The 14601-nt window shown below is 49.9% G+C and overlaps 1 protein-coding gene across 1 annotated transcript in view; it reads right to left on the bottom strand.

Moving 5' to 3' along the window:
* Positions 1-14601, bottom strand: part of LOC146855282 (uncharacterized) — a 401924-nt gene that overhangs the window by 228676 nt on the left and 158647 nt on the right. The window lies entirely within an intron of this gene.

Raw genomic sequence — 14601 nt, 5'->3', positions numbered from 1 at the left:
CAGAAGCAGCGCGACCGCCATTTTGTTTTTCGGCGGAATGGCTTCTCCTTCTGCGAGCTTCCACCACAAGGCGACCTAAGGACATAATTTTAGTGGCAATCGAAATTTCCTCCACTCACGATGTCTGATTGGCGTTCTCCTGGTTTCTTTTTTTTCTGTTGCTATTTGTGTTTTTACCTCAGTCTGCATGGATGCTAGCAGTGGCCGCCATCTTAGGTAATGATTCGTCTCATTGTTGGCTGGGTCTGCACAGTTTTGCTCGGAGCCTACGAAGTTTTCCTGCTATTATTCTTCATGACTTCTTTTTTGGCGCATTGAGGTTTCTGCCAACCGTATGGGCAAAGGATTTCTGATCATCACCTTCAACCTGCTCGCTGGCTCGCGACCAGCTACTGTGTATTACAGTTGGTGGCTTCTTCTTTTTCTTTTTTACGCGGCGTGCCCCGCTACTGGCCCTGCTAGTTGATGGGTAGGACACGGGGCGCTCATACCAGCCCGCCCCTGCCGCCACGTTCTTTTATCAAAAACTCTACTTTATTCTCACAACTCTCCAAGTTGGAAGATTCGCTGATATCTGAGGAAGAAGACAAGCACTCAAAGATGGATCCTGCACCCGCCACAGCTACCAAGTCGAACGTGAAGAGGCTAAAAAAAGACCCTCCCTCGCCTCCCAAAGCCTCCTCGGACATCTCCATGGAACTTTTGCTACACGAGATAAGGGCTCTTAGACCCTTTATGGAGGAAACAAATTCCACACTACAAGCTCTCTCTGACAAATGGGGGCAACTCGATACGAGGCTTACAGCGGTTGAACATGATGTTGCCACTTTTACCGACACTGCTAAAACAATTCCTGTCATGCACTCGCAAATCACCACCCTCCAGAAACAGGTTGAAGACCTTGAAAACCGCAACCGGAGGAACAACCTCCGTATTTTTGGCCTGGGGGAGGGACTCGAAGGGAGCGACCCCATTGCTTTCTTTAAGACTTTCCTCCCTAAAGTCCTTCACTTGTCGGATGGAACTATGCTCAACATCCAACGAGCCCACAGGCTGGGGCGCGTTCCTTCAGCTGGTTCCTCTCCCCAGCGACCGAGAGGGGTCATTATTTACTTCCTAGAGTACACGGATTTGCTAAAGGTGTTAGCGGCAGCTAAAGCTCTTCAGCGTGTCACATGGTCAGGCTCCGCGCTATTTTTTGCGCAGGATTACTCCAAGGCAACTGCTGATAGACGCAAAGCGTTCCTGAATCTTCGACCTGATCTTCGTTCTATGGGGGCCAGATTTGGCCTCTTTCACCCTTGTCTTTTCAAGGTCACGTACAATAACAGAACCACGACTTACGAGGACCCAGGACGCCTGCAGAGCTTTATCGATTCACACATGATGGATGCCACCACCTCTGCCGGACCATCCTCCTCACATGTTGCTTGATTGCTACTCAATATTTGTGCCTTTCCATTATTCTCCCTGCTCCACAGTCCACTCGCTCGCTAGGCGAAGTTGTTTCCATTCTATTATTTACAATAGTGCCAGCTTTCTGTGTTGGTTCCCACTGCATTATTGATTTTGCATTGTACCAGTATTGTTCTTCAATATTTTTTCTTTTTTAGGCTCGTACTTGCTTGGTTCCTGTTTTTTTCTCTCACAGTTGCTTCCTGAGATTAATTCCTGTCACATGTTTTTTTTTTGTTTCACAGTTATGATATCACCTCATATGGTCTTCCCCGTTCCTTACCGGATCCTCCCTGGACGTGTGTCTGCTCCATGTGGTTTCACCCACCCTCCCACCCATTCTCTCCTTTTGTAGGTATGTTTTACATTTTGTTTTGCGTCCTCGTTATTGTAATGTTTCTGTTTTGGCATTGTGTTCTTTCATTCGTATCTCATTGCCTTTATGGTATCCTTACTGCTCCAATTTCCTCTTTTCTACTTATCTTTATTCTCTCCTCAGTCCTAGCTCTGTCTCTTTCCTCTGTCCCTCTCATTAATCAGAAGATCTCTTTTGTGCCATACATTTTTTCCATTTTCTACGGATTTTGCACTGCATTGACTTTTTGCCTTCTAATTGCATTTTGTTTTACCTGGGATTGCTCATGTCTTTGAAACTAGTTACTTGGAACGTTAGGGGTTTACACTCTCCTATTAAACGGCAAAGGATCTTAACCCATCTGGCCAAATTAAACGCGGACATTGTCTTTTTGCAAGAGACTCATCTTTCCGCTGATGAATCGTTAAAACTGAAAAGGGGCTGGGTGGGGGAAGTCTTTTTCTCTCCTGGGGATGGCAAACGGAATGGTGTTATGATTCTTTGCCGTAAATCTCTTTCGTTTACATTATTGTCTCAGAATTCAGATGTTAATGGGCGGTGGTTAAATGTCAAATTGTCCTTTAAAGGAGTTCCTATATCCCTGTTTAATGTATACGCCCCTACGTGCGGAGAACCATCCTTTTGGTCCACCTTAGCAGCTCAGCTTGCCCTTGGTTTGGAAGATAATTTTATTTTTGCTGGGGATTGCAATCAGGTTTTTGACCCCTTTATAGATAGGAACTCCAAAGTCCCTTATATCCCCAATAAACCACAGAAATCGTTTGTACGAGTTATCTCCCAACACCAACTCTTTGACGCCTGGCGTCTCTGTAACCCAACCTCCAGGGAGTACACCTTTTATTCCCCCTCTCATCATACCCAGTCAAGAATCGACTACATTTTTGTTTCTCATTCTATCTCCCAAACCCTTACGCAAGCAGAAATTGGCCCTATACTGCTCTCAGATCATGCCCCTGTGTCAATTGTATTTGAAATTCTCCCTCGAGCCACAGGTCCTAAGAGGTGGCGCTTCAACAACACCCTCCTTCTGGACCCGAAATTCACCGCTGCTTTTACCACTTTCTTTGAAGAGTTTTTTGCGTTTAATACTGACCAATCCATGCCCTTTTCCACCATTTGGGATGCTTTCAAGGCCTCAGCGAGAGATTTCGTGATTGGCTTTGTTGCAAAGAGGCGGAAATTTTCCCGCAAATTTACTGCCGACCTTTTACGGGACATCAAGACACTGGAACACTCCTTTTACACCTCGCACTCGAGCCAATCCCTCACAGCCCTCATCAACGCCAAGCTAGCATTCAATAAAAAATCTACGGAGGATGCTTCTTTGTACTTATTAAAGTCCAGTGCTAAATTTTATGGGGGCAAAAACAAGGCAGGAAAGATTCTGGCTAACTATCTGAAAGTTAAACAGAATAGACTCAATATTGAATCTATCTATGATGAACGCCTGGATCTAAAATTTAAAGATTCAGATATTCTGAACGAATTCTCCCTATTTTATAAATCCCTATATACCTCGGAATCGCAGCCCTCTGAGGACTCTCTTTCCCAGTTTTTTTCAACACTTCAGACCCCTCCCTGCCATCAGTCGGATCTCACTCTCCTGGAATCCGATCTAACGCACCAAGAATTGTCAGCAGCACTCCAGCTGCTCAAGAAAGATAAAGCGCCGGGGCCTGATGGCTTCACAGTAGAGTTCTTTCAACACTTTTCTAAGCTTTTATTACCCAAGTTGCACTCCCTTATAGCCTCCTTTAACACACTGGGGTGTTCTTCGGGCACCTTTTCGGAAGCACACATATGTTTGATACCGAAGGAAGGGAAAGACCATAGACACTGCAAAAACTATAGGCCTATTTCTTTGGTCAATATAGATTATAAGATCTTCTCAAAAGCCCTAGCCATACGCCTTGACTCCTACTTGCCGGATTTACTAGAAGCGGAACAATCGGGCTTTGTTAAAGGCAGATTTATCACGGATAATACGAGACTTCTCTTTGACGTCTTGACCAAATCCTCGTCCCTGAAGCATCCCCTAGCGGCAATAGCGCTTGACGCCGAGAAGGCGTTCGATAGAGTCGAATGGAAGTACTTATTCCATACTCTCCGTTGGTTTGGCTTCGGTCCCAAGTTTGTATCCCTGATCTCTCTCCTTTATTCCAACCCGCGTGCGGCTATCTGCGCCAATGGTCTGATATCCTCATATTTTGATTTGGGTAGAGGAGTCCGCCAGGGCTGCCCTCTCTCCCCTTTTCTTTTTAATCTAGCTTTGGAGCCCTTTCTCTCTAAGCTTCGCCAAAACCCAAATTTATTCGGCTTTCAATCAGCGAACATTCACCTTAAATTAGCTGCCTACGCAGATGACATTTTGCTTTTCATGTCCAATCCTAATGTTTCTGTTCCTGCCTTTTTGACAGATGTACAGGCATACTCTAAAATCTCTGGCTACAAACTGAACAGTGATAAGTGTGAGATACTCCCCCTGACCAAGTACACTTTTAAAGCGGATTTCAGCGCCTCAAATTTTACGTGGAGCCCCTCTCACATTAGATATTTAGGCATGTATATCACTCCCTCAATATCTGACACAGTAGCGCTATGTCTAAACAAATGTCTACAAAAAATCACTGATTTAACGGCCAGGTGGCATCCACTGTACTTATCGTGGTGGGGTCGGCTAGACACCATAAAGATGATGCTTGCACCCATTGTACTATACACCATATCCAACATTCCAGTCCCTATTCCGGCCAAATTCTTCAAAAAAATCAATTCCGCCCTTTCTTCCTTCTTGTGGAATTCAAAGCGTCCTCGTATGTCATTAGCCAAGCTGATTCGCCCAAAAGCTGAGGGAGGAGTTAATTTCCCTGATTTTCAGGTTTATCAAAAAGCTTTCCTTCTACGGCAAGCCTCACTTTGGTTGCTTGACCCCTCGGAGAATTGCCCTCTATGGCTTAGGATAGAGCGTCTTTACCTCTCTCCTTTCTCCTTCCCTGAATATCTTTCATTCTCACGTAAACCGCAGGCGGTGTCCTCTCCTATAATTAAATTGACTTCCAAACTCCTGATGTCCTCTCCTCCTTCTTCCCCAGATTCGATTGACCACTTCCTAAGTTCAACAATCTGGCATAATAAAGATTTGACTATTCGCGGCAAACCATTCTTTTGGAAAACCTGGCGTCGGAAGGGTCTAGCATGGGTACACCAGCTTTTTTCAGACTCAAAGTTTATGTCCTTTCACCTGCTTAAACAACGTTTTGACTTGCCTGCCTCATTCGCGCATAAATATCCTTTGCTCAAATCGGCTGTGATGGATAGGTTTGATCACTTGTCTGCTTTGCCTCAGGTCCCCGCTTCTCAGACCTCTCCCTCACAACTCTCCTCCCTACTTAAGTCTAAACCCTCGGCTTCTAGCATATACAAACACTTGCAAGGAGCAGGTACTCCTAGACAGAAATCTAAGGTGGAGGAAGCTTGGGAGCGCGATTTTCAACTTTCATGGCCACTTTCTCTTTGGAACAATATCTGGCTCAAGCTGCGTAAATCCTCCAGGGCAGCAAACCTCACACAAACGCTGTTTTTCGTGTATAATCGTATTCTACTTACACCGAGTGCTTTGAGCAAAAGATTCGCATCTACTCCAGACACGTGCTGGTCATGTTCGTCCCCAAACGCTGACATATTTCATGCGCTGTTTTTATGCCCACTTGTACAGAGCTTTTGGGAGCGAGTTTGGTCCCAGATAAATTTGATTTTTGACACTGCATTTCCTTTTTCTACCCCTCATATTTTCTTGGGGAGCCTCGCACCCTGCTGGGAGAATGTCCCAGGTAAAACCAAAATTGTTGATCTGTTATTAGCGGCTGCGTTTCAGCAGATCACGGTTAACTGGAAGGACTCCACTAAAATCTCCTATAAGGCGTGGTGGTATGTAATCTGCCATAATCACAGGCTGGACACCTCTTTTGTATATCCCGCGAAGTTGGCAACGAAGCGTCTAGAACTGTGGTCCCCTGTCACATTGTTCCTCGACATGTGTGCCAAAAAATCCTCTCAGATAAAGCCGTCCCACCCTGAGGTCCTGAAGCCCCCATGAATCCCCTACACGTTCCCAGATCTATTTCCAAATTTGTAATACTGTTTTGATTCATTTTATATGCATTACTAGCATATCTCCTACTCATGAGTTTGTCTTTTATTTTTATGCAGTATAAGTCGATTATAATGTGATGGCATGAAATTGTCGTTTTCTTTTTGCTCTTTGTCAATGGATTACCTTGATATGTATTTACTGTTATTCCCTGTAATACGGATACCTTTATTTGTCTTAATAAAATTTTTCTTTCAAACTGAAAAAAGAATATTTTTCAGCCAAGAAATAAAGACGGTGTCACTCAGGGGTGAATTATCTTAAAAAAACATAATAGTGTTCTGGCAAGCAAAGAAGCAGGAAGAACATTTCACTCAAATACAGTGAAGGAATGCCTCATATCGCAGGCTCTTTTATTGTTATTAGATTTCCAACGAGCTGTAAAGTTTTTTTTACTCCAAAGATTAAAGGTAAAAAAAAACCAAGAAGTTGTGTTTTGGGAAATATTTACCAAGGAACATACACTGTTAGCCTTATAAATGAAAGGCACACGGCCTGATTAATGATTTAGAGCATGATGGCCAGCGGAGGCTATGGAATCTCTTTTCTGGTGGAGGATTGGCAGGCATCTCACTGCCTTTAATGAATGGATATGGAGGTTGCATTGAAACTACCAAATCTTTGCTGAGTGGGTGCCATGTTTAATGCCTCCAAACTGCAAAGTTTTTATTTTCTGAAAATAAACTCCCAACCCAAAAAACTAAAACAACGATACTGGCATGCATAGAGCTTTCTCTCTGAGTTCTGAGCAGTGTGTTCCTTTCCCTAACTCGCATGGCGATCCTGAGTGTGGAAAATAGTGATAAATGCCATGCCTTGCACTGAGTTGGGCTGGTAGACCATCAGTTTCAACTGAAGGCCCTGCAGAGGACATGCATCAGGTAAAAGATTTACACAGGCAGTGCCAGAGCAGGCCCCGTTAGTATAAAACTGCTAGATGATCCACAGTAAAGTCCATTCCCTGTAGGGAGATGGACCACCTCAACAGTTTGGTGGGATTTTCACCCCTCAGTTGCATAAGCCATCTGAGGGGTCTGTGGTCTGTCTGAACCCAGAAGTGAGTCCCAAACAGGCATGTTCTCAACTTCTTCTGTGCCCAGACCACAGCAAAAGATTCTCTTTCAAAGGCACTCCACCTATGTTCCCTTGGATGTAACCTCCTACTAATGAAAGCTATCTTTTGGTCTCGGCCCTCCTCATTCATCTGTGCTAAGACTGCCACTGTGCCATGCTCTGAAGTGTCCGTCTGCATGATGAATTCCTTGGAGATGATAGGGGACCTGAGCACCGGTGCACATGCCTTCCTTTAGAGAGTCAAAGGCTTTCTGACAAGCTTCTGCCCAGGTCACCAATCTGGGCTGCTTCTTGAAAGTGAGTTCAGTTAAGAGGGCAACAATGGTGCCATAGCCACTAACAAATCGTCTGTAGTATCCAGTGAGGCCTAGGAAGGCTCTCACTCCGGTTTGGGTCTTAGGTGGTTCCTAGGCCATGATGGTTTCAATCTTGCCGAAAGGGGCTGCACCTTGCCTCCACCTACCAGGTGTCCAAAAAAACCCTGCCCAATCTGGCACTTGCTGGCCTTAATTGTCAGGCCTGCCTGTTGCAGGGCCTGAAGCACTTCATGGAGATGATGCAGGTGTTCCTCACAGCTGGAAATGTAGATAGCATCTAAGTAGGCAGAACAGGAAGCGTCCTTACCAGTCAGGACCCTATTAACCAACTGTTGGAAGGTAGCAGGGGCATTCTTCAATCCAAAGGGCATCACCAGGCATTAGTAATAACCATCTGGGGTTGAGAATACTGACATCTCCTTTGCCTCCTCAATCAAGGCGATCTGCCAGTACCCTGATGTCAAATCAAAAGTACTGAGGAATTTGGCAGCGCCCAACCTATCAATGAGCTCATCAGCTCTGGGGATGGGGTGTGCATTAATCCTGGTGACTGAGTTGAGTCCTCTGTAGTCCATGCAAAACGAGAGTTCTGGTTTGGCGCCTGGTGGGGCAGCTTTGGTACCAGTACCACAGGGCTGGACCAAGGACTGTTAGAGCGCTCAATCACCTCTAAGGCCAACATCTTGGAAACTTCCTCCTTGATGCAGGCTCTCACCCTGACTGACAACCTGTAAATTGTGTTCTTTACGGGGGGACTGTCTCATCTCCCATGCCAGCATCATGGACACACATATGTGTGAGTCCAGGGGTGAGGGAAAGCAGTGAGGCAAACTGCCCAAGCAACTGGTAATAGTCACCTTGCTGTTCTGGGGTCAGTGTGATAGAGTGTTCTGTATAGAGAGGAAGTCAGGGAGAGGTTCACTCTCCTCTTCCACACCCTCATCTGCCACAAGGAGCATGCTCACTTAGGACCTCTCAAAATGAGACGTTACCCTGTTGACATGGAGCACCCTTATGGGTGTCTGGAAGTCCAGACACCCACACCCTCATCTGTCACAAGAAGCATGCTCACTTCAGACCTCTCTGTCAGAGTTCCCCCCTACGACTTACCATCAGTCGGGTGGGATGTTCCTGCAGAGGCGATATGAACCACCACCCCGTTCCCCGCCTTGCCCTAGTAGGGTGTAGCTCCGTCTAGGACAAGGGGGTACCCGGGGTGGAGGCCAGATAGATGCACGGTCCGGAAGGCGCTGGACACACGCTGTGAGGGAAAGAATGGAACACCGTTAGCGTGCTGCGCGTTCTTAGTGTGTCCGGTGTCCTGTGTCATGCGAGTGAGGCCCTGGTTTACCTGGTACGAGGGTATGCGAGCAGCTGGCCTCCTTAGTCTGATCCAGTGTCGATGGTATGCGAGCAGCTGGCCTCCTTAGTCTGTTCCAGTGCTCTCGGATCAAAAATGATAATATCAAAACCAGCGCTCCCTGCGCAAATTATAATGAAGATGAACCAAAATAATATAAACAAAACCAGCGCTCCCTGCGCAAATTATAATGAGGGAAAAAACCCCCGTTCCATTGCACTCCGTCTGTGTGCTGTAGAAACAAGGTCACTAGAAGCGGTCAGGACCGCCGTTCTCCTGTAGGCGAAGCGCCGTTAGTGAAAGACAGTACCTGAACCGTCGTTGTCGGCTGCCTCGTCCGTCCGTCGGCTGGTACTCGTCTTCTCCGGAGTGGCGTCTCTCCTTTCTGGGCGATGACTAGAATTCAAAGCGATCAGTTGCCGGATTTCCCGGCTTTTGTGCGCGGTCAGCCGGAAGTGAGTCTTTAGGCCTTCCGTTGTCGACCCGCAAGAGCTAGACCGCTAACCCTCCTGTGAGTAGCGGGTGGCGGAACCATGACAGCACCCACCACCAAACAGGACCCCCACCCGGCAGCCGGCGGGTCACACCGGGGTGGCCGGACGAGGACAGCCAGGATGACCCAGGTGAAAAGCCCGAACCAGTTGGGAGGCGTGGCGGACATGCGACAGAGGCTCCCACGACCGGTCCTCCGGACCATAACCCCTCCAGTCCACCAGGTAGAAAAGCCGGCCCCGAGTCCGACGGGACATAAGAATGGCCCGGACCTCGAACTCCAGGTGGTCATCCCGAAGAACAGGAGGAGGAGGAGCGGGGTCAACACAGTCCGGGTGAGCAGCCCTCAGGTGAGAAACGTGAAAAACCGGATGGCACTTCAAGTGAGGCGGCAGCGACACCTTCATGGCAACCCGGTTGATCACCTTGGCAATGACATAGGGCCCCATAAACCGGGGCAACAGTTTCTTGGAACCATGAGTATTGATGTGTTGCAGGGAAACCCACACCCTGTCACCCTCCTTGTACTGGGGCTCGGCTCGTCTGTGCCGGTCCGCGAACAGTTTGTAAGTTTCTTTCGCTTTAGCTAGCTCAAACCTGGCCCGTTGCCACAGGTCGCGAAGGAATCCATGATACGCCTGAACTGTGGGCAAAGGGCTGGTGAACGGGTCCTCCCAAGGAGCCGTTCTGGGATGCCGACCCTGGAGACAATAGAACGGGGACATGCCGATCGCGGAATGTCTGCTGTTATTATAGGCGAATTCCACCAGCCAAAGGACATCCGACCAGTCATTCTCCACGGACAGAAGCAAACAGCGGAGGTATTGTTCCAACGTCTGGTTGGTCCTCTCGGCCTGTCCATCGGTTTGCGGGTGGTACGCAGTGGATAAGCGCACATCCATGTGCAGGATGCGGCACACCTCATTCCAGAATTTAGACACGAACTGGGAGCCCCTGTCTGTAATCACCACCGATGGAACGCCATGCAGACGTATCACGTTGCGCAGGACAAGCCCAGCTAATGTAGCCGCCGAGGGTAGCTTCTCCAACGGGACAAAATGGGCCATCTTAGAGAGATGGTCCACGACGGTGAGGATGGTGGTGTATCCGGATTTAGTTGTGGGTAGTTCCACCACAAAGTCCATGGAGATGGTATGCCAAGGGTACGGCGGTACCGGAATAGGTTGCAACAACCCCACCGCGGGTTGCGATGACCCTTTTCCCTGAGCGCAGACTGCACATCGCGCGATGTAGGCGTGTACATCGGCGTCGAGAGTGGGCCACCAGAAATGTCGGGATAATAAGTCTTTCGTCTTCTGTCGGCCAGGGTGAATGGCCAGAGGGTGATCATGACACATGTACAGGGCCTTTTGTTGGAGGTTCGGTAGAGGCAGGAAGTACCGGTCCCCCTGGTAGAGAAACCCATCCGCAGCGGTAAGCCCTTCATGCTCCTCCATCCATGACGAGGCGGCCTTCTGTTGTAGGTCGTCGCGCAGCTGGGATAAGAAACCCGAAGACAGGACCAGTCCCAGAAAACAACGGTTCGGGATGATCGAGGTAGGAATGTCGGCAGGCGTGGATTCTTCGGTTTCCGTGAGCCGCGACAGGGCATCCGCTTTGGCGTTGTTTTTACCAGGACGGTAGGTGATGTGAAACTCATACTCGTTGAAGAACAAGGTCCACCGTAGCTGTCGGGCGGTCAGAGCCCGTGCTGAACGGAGGAACTGGAGGTTCCTGTGGTCGGTGAATATGGTTACGGGGTGTCTCGCGTCCTTGAGGTGGTGGCGCCATTCCTCAAAGGCGGCCTTTATGGCTAGTAATTCACGGTCGGAAACGGTGTAGTTCCGCTCAGCCGGCTGGAGTTTCCTGGAGTAGAACGCTACAGGATGTAGCAGGCCCGTCTCGGCGTCTCTTTGGGAGAGTACCCCGCCTAGGGCGTCTTGGGAGGCATCGGTCTCCACTATAAACGGCCGTTCCGGGTTCGGATGTATCAGGATGGGGGCCGTAGAGAACCGAGTCTTCAAGGCACGGAAGGCTTGTTCTGCGTCGTGGGTCCTGTTGAAGTGGACCCCTTTGCCCAGGAGACGAGTGATGGGAGTGACGATTCTAGAAAACCCCTCGATGAAGCGGCGATAGTAGTTCGCGAACCCCAGGAACCGTTGTACCTGCTTCACGGACGTAGGGGATGGCCACTGTTGAATCGCTGCCGTCTTCTTCGTATCCATGGTAACTCCTTCTGGGGTGATGACATGTCCTAGAAACTCGACGGTTGTGGTGTGGAAGACGCTCTTCTCCAACTTAACGTACAACCCATGGTGAAGCAGCCGTTGCAAAACGGAGCGTACGTGTTGGCTGTGTTCCTCTCGGGTAGCGGAAAATATCAGGATGTCGTCGATGTAAACGACACAGAACCGGTCGACGAAGTCCCTCAGTACCTCGTCAATAAAGTACTGGAAAGCCGCCGGGGCGTTGCAGAGTCCGAAAGGCATGACCTGGTATTCGTATAAGCCGTATTTGGTCCGAAACGCGGTCTTCCATTCGTCCCCCTTCCGGACTCTGACAAGATGGTAAGCCCCCCGGAGGTCCAGCTTGGTGTAAATGCTGGCGTGTTTTACTTGCTCCAACAGATTCGTGATCAGAGGCAACGGGTACCTGTTTTTTACCGTGATGGCATTCATCGCTCTAAAGTCAATGCAAGTTCGTAAGTCTCCCTCCTTCTTTGCCACGAAAAAGAGGGGAGACGACACCGGCGATCTTGAATGGCGGATGAAGCCATTGCGTAGGTACTCGTCCAGATACATACGGAGGTGTTCATTCTCCTTTTCCGTGAGCGAGTAGATGCGGCTACATGGCAGCTTCGAGCCCGGAATCAAGTCTATTCTGCAATCGAAGCTGCGATGCGGGGGTAAGGTGTTCGCCCCTTTCTTGTCGAACACCGCGGCTAGGTCCACATACTCCTCAGGTATCGCTTCATGTACGGATAGGACCGTCTTGGTAAGGGGCAATACATGAGCCCGTATGCCTGATGTGCCGGGAGTGCACGACCGGTGGTAACACTCAGACAAACAACCCTCCGAGTCAAGATGCACCACCCGGGACACCCAGTCGATCCGTGGGTTATGGGCTGTCAACCATGGAAGCCCCAGTATCAGGCGGAATTGCGGGGCGTCGATGGCATCGAAGGTAATGGATTCTGTGTGGCCGTTCCGGAACGACATCTCGAGGAGTTCGGTTTGGAACCGGATGAGCCCGGAGGTAAGGTCTGTCCCGTCCACAGCCTTCACTGCCTCCGGCGTCTTCTTCGGTACCCCTGTCATCTCTAGACTAGCCATGTACTGGTTATCGATGAAATTGCCCGTAGCTCCAGAATCGATAAGGGCTGTCACCTGCCATCCGTGGCCCGATCGGGTTAACAGGGTGACCTCAACTCCGAAATGGTGGCAACCGGCGCCGTTGCCTGGGGTTGGTATCCTGACGGACGATGAACCCAGTAGCCGGACCCCTCCGTTTACTGGGTTTCCTCGTTTCCCGACCAGTCCCCTCTAGCTATCGGAAGCGCAAAGGGTCGCTTGGGCCTTGGTTTCGAGGGTTTCGCGGGGCACTCCCGTACGAAGTGACCGCTTTTGCCGCAATACAGGCATTGGTTCAGACGTCGTCTCTTCTCCCGTTCCTCCTTGGTCAGGGCCCCCCGAATCCCTCCGATCTGCATCGGTTCAGGAGTATCAGGGTTATTACCAGGGTTGCATACTGCCTCGTTGGTGGTCTTCTCCTTTTGCTGCAGTACCCGGGGGTCCCCTCCTCTGAGTCTATCCGTCTTTCGTTCTTGCAACCGAAAGTTTAATTTCACCACTAGATCGATAAACGAACCGATGTCCTCCGGGGGGTTCGGGATCTGGTACACGAGGTCCTTCATGTCGTCCCGCAACCCCCTATAGAACACCGATACTTTCTTGGACTCCGGCCATTGGGCGTCTATCACCAACCTGTTGAAGGTGGTGACGTAGTGTAGTAGGTCCGTGGTCCCCTGTTTCAGTCCGAGGAGTTCGTTATCCGCCGCTTGTACGAAGGTGTGGCGGCCGAACATCCGACACATGGTGGCTCTAAAGGCTGGCAGGTTATATAACACCGGGTCGTCGTTCTCGACCAAGGGGATGGACCACAGCGCTGCATCGCCTCCCATGTAAGAGAGGATAAACGCAACCTTAGAAGCATCATCAGGGAAAGCGGTGGCACGGGCCATGAAATGCAACTGGCACTGGTGCATAAAAACGCTGTACTTTGTGCAATCACCAGAAAAGCGTTCAGGAGGGGCCAGTTGTACGGTATGCGGGGCTATCACCTGGATGGAGGTGTCCGGTGACGGAGCAGAGGAAGACCCACCGGATTGGAACGTGGCGGGTCGTAGCAGGCCTTCCCGTATTACTCTGGACGTAGGGTACTGACCCCATGGTCCGGTACCGGGATCCGCCGCCACCTGCGTCTGCAAGGCTGTGATGTCCTGTCGTAGACTGCGGTTTTCTGCTTGCATGTTCGTCAGGATGGCTGCGATGTCTTGGAGCGTGATCTCAGGGTCGCCCATGTCGCCCGGGCAGGAGGTATTGCGTGGGCTTTGAATTCTGTCAGAGTTCCCCCCTACGACTTACCATCAGTCGGGTGGGATGTTCCTGCAGAGGCGATATGAACCACCACCCCGTTCCCCGCCTTGCCCTAGTAGGGTGTAGCTCCGTCTAGGACAAGGGGGTACCCGGGGTGGAGGCCAGATAGATGCACGGTCCGGAAGGCGCTGGACACACGCTGTGAGGGAAAGAATGGAACACCGTTAGCGTGCTGCGCGTTCTTAGTGTGTCCGGTGTCCTGTGTCATGCGAGTGAGGCCCTGGTTTACCTGGTACGAGGGTATGCGAGCAGCTGGCCTCCTTAGTCTGATCCAGTGTCGATGGTATGCGAGCAGCTGGCCTCCTTAGTCTGTTCCAGTGCTCTCGGATCAAAAATGATAATATCAAAACCAGCGCTCCCTGCGCAAATTATAATGAAGATGAACCAAAATAATATAAACAAAACCAGCGCTCCCTGCGCAAATTATAATGAGGGAAAAAACCCCCGTTCCATTGCACTCCGTCTGTGTGCTGTAGAAACAAGGTCACTAGAAGCGGTCAGGACCGCCGTTCTCCTGTAGGCGAAGCGCCGTTAGTGAAAGACAGTACCTGAACCGTCGTTGTCGGCTGCCTCGTCCGTCCGTCGGCTGGTACTCGTCTTCTCCGGAGTGGCGTCTCTCCTTTCTGGGCGATGACTAGAATTCAAAGCGATCAGTTGCCGGATTTCCCGGCTTTTGTGCGCGGTCAGCCGGAAGTGAGTCTTTAGGCTTTCCGTTGTCGACC

This window comes from Triturus cristatus, chromosome 4_1 (assembly GCF_964204655.1).
Source record: "Triturus cristatus chromosome 4_1, aTriCri1.1, whole genome shotgun sequence".
NCBI lineage: Eukaryota > Metazoa > Chordata > Amphibia > Caudata > Salamandridae > Triturus > Triturus cristatus.
The sequence above is the reverse complement of the archived record's forward strand: the minus strand, read 5'-3'. Positions and strand labels throughout refer to the sequence as shown.